Source organism: Abrus precatorius, unplaced genomic scaffold (assembly GCF_003935025.1).
Source record: "Abrus precatorius isolate BTA unplaced genomic scaffold, Abrus_2018 Scaffold0, whole genome shotgun sequence".
Taxonomy (NCBI): domain Eukaryota; kingdom Viridiplantae; phylum Streptophyta; class Magnoliopsida; order Fabales; family Fabaceae; genus Abrus; species Abrus precatorius.
Window position 1 is genome coordinate 805,419 of NW_020874290.1, and position 11,989 is coordinate 817,407.

The 11,989-nt window shown below is 33.4% G+C and overlaps 3 non-coding genes and 2 pseudogenes across 3 annotated transcripts; 3 read left to right on the plus strand and 2 right to left on the minus strand.

Annotated features, from left to right (window-relative positions):
• Positions 1 to 339: 339 nt before the first annotated feature.
• LOC113846365 lies at positions 340 to 11,149 on the minus strand (annotated as a pseudogene).
• Positions 7,687 to 7,757, plus strand: TRNAC-GCA. Its single transcript has one exon. It is a non-coding gene; the product is annotated as a tRNA-Cys (tRNA).
• TRNAD-GUC lies at positions 10,410 to 10,483 on the minus strand. Its single transcript has one exon. It is a non-coding gene; the product is annotated as a tRNA-Asp (tRNA).
• The window catches only part of LOC113852467, a 5,578-nt pseudogene continuing 4,485 nt past the window's right edge, over positions 10,897 to 11,989 (plus strand).
• Positions 11,731 to 11,802, plus strand: TRNAT-GGU. Its single transcript has one exon. It is a non-coding gene; the product is annotated as a tRNA-Thr (tRNA).

An 11,989-nucleotide genomic window follows, 5' to 3' on the forward strand; every position in this document is an offset into this window, starting at 1 on the left:
AAAATAAAAATTTGTTGTTCAGCATCTTGAACTAGCCATCCTTTAGAAGGTATTGTTAAAAGATCATCAATTCCTAATGAAATGGATGTAGCCGTAGCTTGACGGAATCCCAGAGTCTTTACTTGATCCAGGATGTGTGATGTATATGCCATTCCGAAGTGGTTTATTAATCTGCTAATAAGTCGTTTAATGGCAGTTCCACCTATCACTTTATTGTGAAAGACTAGATTGGCTCGTTCTGCCATAAGTACCTCCATATTCCACTCAGTGGGATTCGGTTCGACAATGGATTTGAGTCAATGATTGGAAAACTTCCTTTTCTTTATCTTGATTCGCGTAGAAATTTTAAAACTATGATCCTAGTTGAACCACGGAGACCTGAATTCCACACTGGTAGCATAAATTTACTTATCTTACATATCAACCATCTATATGATTAGATATACTGTATGAATAGGTCCGGCAAAAACCTTGTATAGCTTCTTCAATTTCTCGATAAAAAGAAATATGACCAACAGTGGTTCGAATGTATATACAACGAATTTCTTTTTTTGTACTTCTTACTACTAGATAATGCCCATAAATTTCATGATAGGTACCCAAAGATTCGTAGTGAACTTCGATAGGAACTTCTCTTGACGAAATAATGCGTTGATCTAATCGCCATCGGAACCACAAAGGACTATCGAAATCTATTCTTTTCTGTTGATAAGCTCCAATTGCATCATAGGAATTACAAAAAAAAGGTTCTTTTTTTTTCGTATACTTATAGTTATTATCTCGAATTCTTTCATTTTTCGAATTTCTGCAATTACACGGATTATACCTATTTGAACAAATACCTCGACGATTCCCGCTCGTTAATACGTAAAGCCCAATAAGTATATCTTGAGTTGGTACGGAAATGGGATCCCCAATAGCTGGAGATAAGAGGTTCATATGAGAAAACATAAGTAAACGAGCTTCTGCTTGAGCCTCCAAAGATAAAGGCACATGAATAGCCATTTGATCCCCATCAAAGTCTGCATTGAATCCCTTACAAACTAATGGATGTAAACAAATAGCACGCCCTTCTACTAAAATGGGTTGGAATGCCTGTATGCCTAATCTATGCAGAGTAGGGGCTCTATTCAGCAATACGGGATGCCCCCGCATAACTTCTTGAAGTATTTCCCATACAATCGGTTCTTTTTCCCGAATTTTACTCTTAGCAATTCCTATGTTCGAAGCAAAATGTTTTCGAATTAGACCACGAATTAGAAATGTCTGGAAAAGTTCTATTGCTATTTCGCGAGGTAATCCACATCGATGTAATGAAAGTGATGGACCTACGACAATGACAGAACGTCCCGAATAATCAACCCGTTTGCCAAGCAGAGTCTCGCGAAATCTTCCCTCTTTGCCCTCAATTATATCGGAAAATGATTTGTAAACCTTATTATGACCGTCCTTCATTGGTTGTCCGCGGATTCCATTATCAAGAAGTGTATCCACGGCTTCTTGTACCAATTTTTCCTGACACATTACTAATTCTCCTGGTGTAGATCTACTTGTTGTTAATAGATCGATAAGAGTATTATTCCGATAGATAACTCTTCTATAGAGTTCATTAATATCCGAGCTCATTAGCTTACCCCCATCTATTTGAATAATGGGTCTCAATTCGGGAGGAAGAACTGGTAAGAGACATAAAACCATCCATTCTGGTTCTATATTTGTTCGGATAAAATGTTTAGCTAATTCTATGCGTCGAACCAAAAATTCTTTCTTCTTCCAACTTTTCGATCTTCCCATTCATTTTCATTGTCCATGGATCCTCTTCTCCTAATTCTTTCCATTCTATCAACGAAGAATCAATAAGAATTCTCAAATCCAGATCGGCTAATTGTTCTCGGATAGCACCCGCTCCACTTGAAATTTCTCGATTTCGAAATATATCGAAACCTTGGGTAGAAAAAAAAATAGGTATGCTGTGTTTCCAGGATTGTATTTCATATTCGAATGGACCTCGTAATCGTAAGAAAGTGGGTTTTTTAACTACGGGCCTAGCAAACGAAAAATTTGGATAGGATCCAATCCAATAGGATCTCCCCCTTTCAAAATCGGACGTGAAGGTTTCCTCTCATCCGGCTCAAGTAGTTATACCAAATAAAGATAAAGCAAAGGGTTTCCACTTTCAAATTCTATAAAACCCCTAATCTAAAATAAAAGGTTTACTCTTTACTCAAGTTCTCAATAAAGACTAATCAACATTTCATTGATGCATTCTTTTTCTTTTTTTATATTTTCTGAATTATTTATCCAATTCTCAATTACGACAGAAAAGAAATGAAATGTAAAATTCTTGAGTAGTCTATCCCCCTTCGAATGGGGAATCCCCTAAAATGGAATCATTCATTAAAGGGAGTATCCTGGAATTCATAAGGGATTTCCTTGTCTATGTATCATTCCATTTGATCTTTTAGGTCCAGACGTCACCTCGACGGTTATGCTATGATGTCCTTAAGCCTATATGCGATAGATAGGCTTCTGCAACCATGATATATTTGCTTATTAGAACATAATTTCAGTTCTTTCTAAAAAAGATGGAATAGTGAATTCCACAAAAAAAGTATTTCTTTTTCTTTCACGAGATACGTGCAGCTAGAAATTCATATTTATTTGTTACTGAATCGACCATAGACCAATTCCCTTTTATTTGGGAGTATTCAATACATCCATAATTCTGAGCTTCATATTACTCATTTCAAGAGACATGTCAGATTTAGGGCATCCCAATTCAATTGAATGGAATGACAGTTTCTCATTCGGAATCTGTACAATAGGAATTTTGATCAAATCACACATCGCAGTATACTAGACCCTCTAATTCTTTAAGAGGTTTATCTAAAAGATTCGCGATATAACTAGGAAGCCGTTTCAAATACCACACATGAGTTACTAGGCATGCCAGTTTTATATAGCCCATTTGATATCTACGTATCCGAGAATCAATAAATTCTACTCCGCATTGTTCACAAAATTTGGGATCGTCCTTTTTATCTCTGATTACTCGATAATTTCCACAAGCACAAATCCCACTTTTTATAGGCCCAAAAATTCTTTCACAAAATAATCCATCTTTTTCAGGCTTATTGGTTTTGTAATGAAAAGTATAGGGTTTTTTTACCTCCCCAACTATCTCTCCATTAGGTAGGATTTTTTTTGCCCAAGCACTTATTTGTTGAGGAGAAACTGATCCAATTCGGAGTTGTTGATGTTTATACTGATCAATCATAGAATAAAAATTCTGATTCAGTTCAATTAAGCTTCCTTCCTATAAATCCGGAAGTTCTTCTCAGATACAAGGAAATGATTCAGTTCCATAACCAAAGATCGTAGTTCTCGAACGAGCAATCGAAAAGATTCTGGAGCATCCGTAGGTTTAGGTATTGTTCCTCCAATGATCGTAGTACCGAGTACTTCTTGGCGAGCTTTAATATGATCCGATTTATAAGTAAGCATCTCTTGTAACATATGAGCAACACCAAATCCCTCCAGGGCCCAAACTTCCATTTCGCCTACCCGTTGTCCTCCCCGTTTGGCCCTTCCTCTAAGGGGTTGTTGCGTAACAAGTGCATAATGTCCACTGGAACGTCCATGTATTTTATCATCAACTTGATGAATTAATTTCAAGATATAAGGCTTTCCCATTAGAACAGGCTTTTTAAAAGAATTCCCTGTTCTTCCATCAAATATTCTGCTTTTTCCCGGATCCTCGGGTTCAAATATCCATGGATTCGATGTTTGTTTACTGGCTTCATATAATTCAGAAAACACTAGTTTTCTCGAAGCCTCTTGTTCATATCTTTCATCAAAAGGTGCTATTCGATAATGTCTATCTAGCATACTTCCCGCTAACCCGAGTGAGGATTCAAATATCTGTCCTACATTCATTCGTGAAGGTACCCCTAATGGATTGAAGACCATATCAACGGATCTTCCGTCTTGCAAATAAGGCATATCCTGTCTAGACAAAATCTTTGAAACGATACCCTTATTTCCATGTCTCCCGGCCACTTTATCGCCTACTTTAATTTCACGTTTCTGTAATATATATATACCAATCATTTCTGGATTATAACTGGAACCCCCTTTTTTTTGGATCCATCTCACATCAATAACTCGACCCCTACCGCCTATAGGTAGTTTTAGACAAGTTTCCTTTGAGGTGGATACTGAATGCCAAGTATAGCTCGTAATAATCTATCTTCCGGGGAATACGAGGATTCTTTCGCCATTTGAGGCGTTAATTTACCCACTAAAATATCGCCCGTTTCGACCCAAGATCCCAGGATCACAATTCCATTTTTGTCTAAATTTCGGAGTAAATGGGCTTCTAGGTGCGGAATTTGATTAGTGATTCTTTCAGAACCCTGGCTTGTCATATGAGTCTGAATTTCATATTTCCGTATGTGAAAAGAAGTAAAAATATCTTCATAGACCAAACGCTCACTAATGAGTACAGCATCCTCAGAATTGTAACCTTCCCATGGCATATAAGCTACAAATACGTTTTTTCCCAAAGCGAGTTCGCCACCAACTGTAGAGGCACCATCCGCTAAAATTTGTCCCCTTTTTATGTATTTACCTTGCTGAACCTGGGGTTTTTGATGCATGCAAGTATTTTTGTTGGAACGTTGATATATAGTTAATGGAATGCTTAGAGTAACCCCATTTCCAACAAAAATGATCTTGTCAGTATCGGGATAAATGACGTTTCCCTCGTATTCGGCTATAGCGGAAACCCCAGAATCTAAAGCAACTTGGCGTTCCAATCCAGTTCCAACAATGCATTTTTCGGACCGAGAAAGCGGAACTGCTTGACGTTGCATATTAGAACTCATTAAAGCTCGATTCGCATCATTATGCTCGATAAAAGGAATGAGGGAAGCTCCAATAGAAAAATATTGGAAGGGAAAAATACCTCGAAGATGAACCTGTTCCCATGCAATAGTAAGAAATTCTTGACGGTATCGAGCTGGAACAATCTGTTCTTCCTGAATATCTCGATTTAGTGCCAAAGAATTTCCTGTTGTTACCATATAGTATTCATCTCTATTTGGTGATAAATAAAACATGCGTATTCTTTTGGATCTCTCAGAGATTTCATAAAATGGACTTTCTATAGACCCCCAACTACCAATCCTCGCATGAATTGCGAGGGATCCAATAAGTCCAACATTGATTCCTTCAGATGTGTCAATTGGACAAATACGTCCATAGTGACTAGGATGGATATCTCGTATCCGAAAACTAGCAGTTCGCCCTGTCAATCCTCCAGGGCCCAAATAACTCAATTTTCTCCCATGAACTATTTGGGTCAATGGATTGGTTTGATCTAAAACTTGAGATAATGGATGTAATCCAAAAAAGGATTCATAAGTAGTTGTTAATGGAGTTGAAGTCACCAAATTCTGAGGAGTCGGTATCAATTTATGTCTAATTGCTCCACATATAGTTCCTCTAACCATATTTTCTAAACGAACCAGGGCCAATCCAAATTGATCTTGTAATAGATCTGCTACAGAACGAATACGTTTATTTTTCAAATGATTTATATCGTCAAGTGTACCCATTCCAAATTTCATTCCAATCAAATGATCCGTAGCTGTCAATATATCTCGCGGTAACAAAAATGTATTGTTCTGAGGTATATCAAGATTCAGCTTTTGGTTCATATTTCGTCGACCAATCCTTCCTAATTCACATCTTTGTTGAAAAAATTTTTTTTGTAATTCTTTACATAAAGATTCAGAAAATACTGGATCTCCACCTACACAAGCAAATTGTCGATAAAACTCCAAAATGGCATTTTCTTTTGACCCGATTTTTTTTTTCTCCTTATCATTCAAGAAAGACACGAAAATTTCAGGATAACAAACATTCCCTAGAATTTCGTTTAAATTCGAACCCATAGCTGATGATAGAACTAGAATAGATATTTTCTGTTTTCTACTCACACGAGCCCATATCCTTGCTTTTCTATCAATCTCTAATTCTAATCTCCCCCCCCAATCTGATATTATGGTGCCAGTATAGACCGAAATTCCGTTATGATCCAATTCTGATCGGTAATAGATACCAGGGCTTTGCAATATTTGATTGATTACAATTCTGTATATTCCATTTACTATAAAAGTTCCCAGGGAATTCATTAGAGGAATGTTTCCAATAAAAATAGTTTGTTCTTGTATGTCCCTACTGCTTTTCCAAATTAATCCTGCGGATACATATAATTCAGAGGAATATGTAAGCGATTCATATACGGCATCTTTTTCGTTTATCAAGGGTTCTAACAATTGATATTTTTCCACAAATAATTGAAATTCCATTTCTTGATCTGTATCCTCAATTTTTGGAAACTTAAAAAGTCCTTCTGTTAACCCCCGATCAATGAACCTACAAAATCCTTCAAATTGTATCTGATTCAACCCGGGTAGTGCAGACAGTCCCTCATTTCCAACCTCAAGCATTTTCAATTTCCCCGTGAATTTTATAGAAAAATATCCCACGATTTGCTGTCATTCTTTCTCAAATCACATGAATAGATTTAGCAAAAATGGAATTTCTGTTCTTTTTCTTTTTACTGAATTACATGAAATTTTACCTAACCCTGTGTATGAAATACCTATTATGAAAAGAAGAATAAATAAAATATGATTTTATACTCAACTATGAATTTGCAACAAAACAAACAGATAGAATCGAAATTCGAATATAAATAGAAAAATGGAAACGAATTGAATAATTCCACTTTCATTTTCGGGTTTTTTAAGGCATATCAAAAAAAAAAAAAATAGATTCCATTTATACCATTATTCTGATATTACATATTCCAATTTGATTTGATACCCGAAAAAAATCAATTCGGGATTTGCTCTGCTCGCTGAGATAAAGATCTAATCGAATAATCAGAAACAATATAGAATTGATTTTTTTAGCACTTAACCTTTTTAATTGTTTAAAAAAGAATTTGAATTCGCAGAAAAGAGAGAAATTTTTACCTATTTTTTTTAGAATAGGAGAATACGATTAGAGTGTGTAATAAGGCTTGTATTTATTAAACATACGTAGATCTAACTCCAACTCTATCTATCTATCTATAGATAGATAGATATCTTTATTACTTTATTGCACGTTCGGGAAAGCACATGACATGTCATGTTCATTTTTTATTTTCTATTCAATCTATAAAAAGGGGGAAGCACGAGAATTTCTTGAAAATTCCCTATAGTATATATATTATATATGGATAAGATATCCAATTAGATAATATTTGTGTAACAATGAAAATTTATGTTCTAGGGTTTACATATATTGACAGTTGCTGTTATAATTGAAATAGGGAAAGTTTTTTTTTCAAAAAAGATTGATTGGTTATGTATCAATTTCGATTTTCTTATCTCATTAAGAAAAAAAAACATCTTAGATCCAAATTTTCAAGAATCGTTCAGAAATTTATAGTTAACGGTTGCGATTTGTCCCGAGATTTTTTTCTTTTTTTTTTAAGAATGGGATCAAAGAAAACCAAATTTAAAATACAAGCATAAAAAAAAGAAGTATAGAATCCTCCTTTTTTGGGGAAAGTGGGAATTCTCATATATTCATATATATATATATATTAGTTTTTTCGATTTTAGTTTTGGCGGCATGGCCGAGTGGTAAGGCGGGGGACTGCAAATCCTTTTTCCCCAGTTCAAATCCGGGTGTCGCCTGATCGACAAGAGATTTGAAATAGTGTATTACGTTTTTTTGATAGAAATTTTTTTTTCCAGCAGAAGCAAGCGGAGGAAAAGGACTCTTGAAACTTGTTTTATTCTAAATTCTAAGGTTTGTTCCAAAAAATGCTGTAAATCTTTTCGTCTCGGATTGAAGGAAAGATTCCAGTAGTGAAAAGGAATCGATAAATGTTGAAATAATAGTCGTTTCAATCCACTACTATTGTAGTGTCCGTCTACTGACTGGGTCTTGAATTAGATTGGATAAGGATAGGTCGGACAGGGAATCTAATTCCATTTTTAGTTGGAGAAGGGGCGGAAGAAAAACCTTGCATACAGACTGATGTAAAGTATATGAGTGCTTCCGCATTTATTCAATATTAGTTAGATTAGTTAGATTGAATAGCTAATTGGCTTTTTTTTTATTTAATTTATATATTTTATTTATTTAATTTATATATATATATAAGTATATATATAAATATAAATAGTTTTTTGTTGATTTAAATAGTTCTATTTTAATAAATATATATATTAATATTTAATATATATTTATTAAAATTTCAAATTTTTTTTGATTCTATTTGATTCGAATGGAAATAGAATCAAATAGAAAATCTTTCTTTTCGGTAACCTCTAGTCAAAGAATTAAATAGGCAGGCTATCCTCCGATTATTTTAGAGAACGAATCAGGAGACGCTAAGGATTAGATCGAATGGAAATAAGAGTATGAGTATGCAAAGTAATCTGTCTTTTTTCTATTTTTTTTTTACTTAATGAAATTACTTAATGAAATAGGGGGGATAAAATCCAGGTCTTATTATTCCTACCTGTTAATAACATTCATTCTCTTAAAACTTCCAAGGATGTTTCTGGATATTTTGTTTATACTTAATGTTTTCCGATTTTACTAAAAATCATATAAGAATTTGTTAGATGTTTTAATAGAATTTTTCGTCAATGGTGTTAGCCCAGAATCCTTTTTTGACTTTGTACCAGCAATTTCACTATTATTATAGTATTCTTATTCTATATTAGAATAGTATTCTTATTATAATATTATTAGTTAATAATACAAAAGAAAAATAAATACAAGAGAAATATTTGTGAACAATAAAAAAATGATTCCTTTTTATAGAGATAGGAGACAAAATTTACATGGATATAGTAAGTCTTGCATGGGCTGCTTTAATGGTAGTTTTTTCATTTTCCCTTTCCCTCGTAGTATGGGGAAGAAGTGGACTATAAGTATACTAATAATTGAGTTAAGGGATCAAAGTATCCATTTTATTTTATAGCTGGGTTTTGAAATTTTGGAACTATATGAATTCAATTTTGGAACTATATGAATTATAGTATTTAATTCATACTAATTAATTGAATTCAAATATAAAATATATCTGTATTTCGAAGTTCTATTGTAGTCTAGTAGTGTAATGTATTCTATGGATAATATAGAAATCCAAAATACTCTTTCAATCAAACAAATATTTGAATAATTCCATATTCGTGTTTTGAAAATAATTGAAAAAAAAAAGGAATACAAAATAATAGGAAATTGTCTCCTATTCCGAATTTTTCCTAGGATTTCCATTTCGATGAACCGACTCTTACCAAGATTATATATGGAAAATGAGGAACCGTGTAACCCCCATTCCTACTTTTTTTTAATATGATACCGGGATTGTAAAAAGAATCTGAAATCCACAAATAGTAATCGGAAGAATAAGAGTTGCTTTTTAATTATTTCAGATTGATTGGAATCAATACAAATCAAATAGATGAAACAAAGAAAAAAAATTGGGACGCTATGTTATGTATATTACATATATTTACATATATGTAATTGAAATTATATATATGAAGATACATATTGGAGATTGATTTATATTAAACCCTATTTTTTTTTAGAGAGTAAAACTTGAATATATTACAATAATAGTCTAGTAGAAAGAAATAGATTTGATTTCTTTCTACTAGACTATCTGGATTTCATAGAATTCTGCTGATTGTAGTCCGATCATTTCATTTAAGACTAAGACTCCAAATTGAAATCTTTTTTTTTTTCATTTTTTTTCAATCAATGATTGCATAGACAAGAATTAAGAAAGTCATGTTTAAGTGAAATTATTCACTTTGACTTACCGTTTTTACGTAAATTATAAGTAAAAAGGCAGTAGGAACTAGAATGAACAATGCAGTAGCAATAAATGCGAGAATATTTACTTCCATAATCTCTATGTTTTATTTCTCTTCAATTTCCAATAAAAAATTCGGGATTTAATCCCATAGAGATGATAAATCTTTCGTCGGTAAATTCAATGGTATAAAATTTTAATGATGTCAAATCGTATCAATATCATGAATAACAATATCTGAATTATCAAATCGATTCATCGTCGAGAATTAAATAGTATAACATAGGAAAATCTTTTATCCATACCAAATTTAAAATTTAGATTTCTGATGCAATCCAAAATTCCTTTTCCTTTTTTATTCTTTCTTTTTTAGTTTAATGTAAGGTAAAGGTTCTGACGAAAAAAGAAAAAACAAGAGGGATCCCTATTAGGAATGAGATTTTGTTTGTTATTTTTATTCCCTTTCACACACAAGATGAATGGATGTCTTTTTTATTGGATTTGTATCCATCGGGACTGACGGGGCTCGAACCCGCAGCTTCCGCCTTGACAGGGCGGTGCTCTGACCAATTGAACTACAATCCCAGGGAAAAAAGCGTACAGCATACAGATTCTTACGGTTTCATTCAAACCTTTTTTCTATTTTAGATTCGAACCATTGTGCTGTAACTGAAAGAGGCGGACTATAGTATATATTGATATCCATATAGATATGCACTTTAGTGAGATTGACACGGATTACTCGTAATCCGTTCGTTATTGCCAAGTCAATTGAAAAATGAATCAATGAAAAGAGAAAAGAGTCTTTTTTTTTTAATCTTTTCCTAAGACTTTCTACTTACAAACCCTGATATGAATCAGGATTACTAGCAACATCCGAATTTGTAGAAAAAATATGTAATACGGAAAAAAACAATATCGCTAGAGATGTTTCCTATTTTGATTCTTCCGTATCAGAGCAGATCAGTCATTTCTGGAGAACAACAAATGGGTGTTATGCCATTTCATGGTGGATCGGCAAATTCTTGGGCCGAGCTGGATTTGAACCAGCGTAGACATATTGCCAACGAATTTACAGTCCGTCCCCATTAACCGCTCGGGCATCGACCCAGGAACAGGAAGAATCCATTTCAATCTTTATTGATAATCCATGATTAACTGCCTTTCGTAGTACCCTACCCCCAGGGGAAGTCGAATCCCCGCTGCCTCCTTGAAAGAGAGATGTCCTGAACCACTAGACGATGGGGGCATACTTGCCCGACCGTCATTATACTACGTTCATAGTATGAACAGTTTTTTGAAATTGTCAATATAATGAAATGATATGATTCGATCAAAAAAAGGATTTTTCCATCTTTCAGAATTCCATAGAATTTTTGGATTTATCATTTAGATTTCGAAATTTTTTATTCCAATCGTGAATTAAAAAAAAAATAGAAAAAAAGATAAGTAATGCGAAAGAAAGGAAAAGAAAGATAAGATACTTTTCGGGAATGATTAGTTTGGTGGAAAGGACGAGGGGTTAAAACTTCATTTCTTTCATTCTCATTCATTGTTAAAATTAAGCCGGTAAATAAAAAAACGATAATCAATATGGAAATCAGATAAGTAATAAGGATAGGGATCAACAAGTTATTGAATTTTTTTTTTAACTTGACTCTATTTACTAAGTAAATCCAATTTTTTGTTCCTTGATGAGTCGTTATGCGAATCAAATATATATACTTATGTACATATATTCTAATCCCATCTATATAATAAGTATATGCAGTAACAAATGGATGTACTAGTCATATTGACTAGTTTCTTATTTAGTAATGAAATCAAACGGAGCCCTTTTAACTCAGTGGTAGAGTAACGCCATGGTAAGGCGTAAGTCATCGGTTCAAATCCGATAAGGGGCTTTTTACTTTTTTTTTCAGAGAACACCAGCAATAATATTCATAGTTTAAGGAAGAATAGGGATATTGTTGATATTTGTAATAAGTTTCTATTTGTAATAAAAAAACTACGGAATCGTAGGATTTCATTATAAAATGGAATTATGAATTCTAATTAGAATTTTAAGAGGTTATCCTTATTATTCTAATG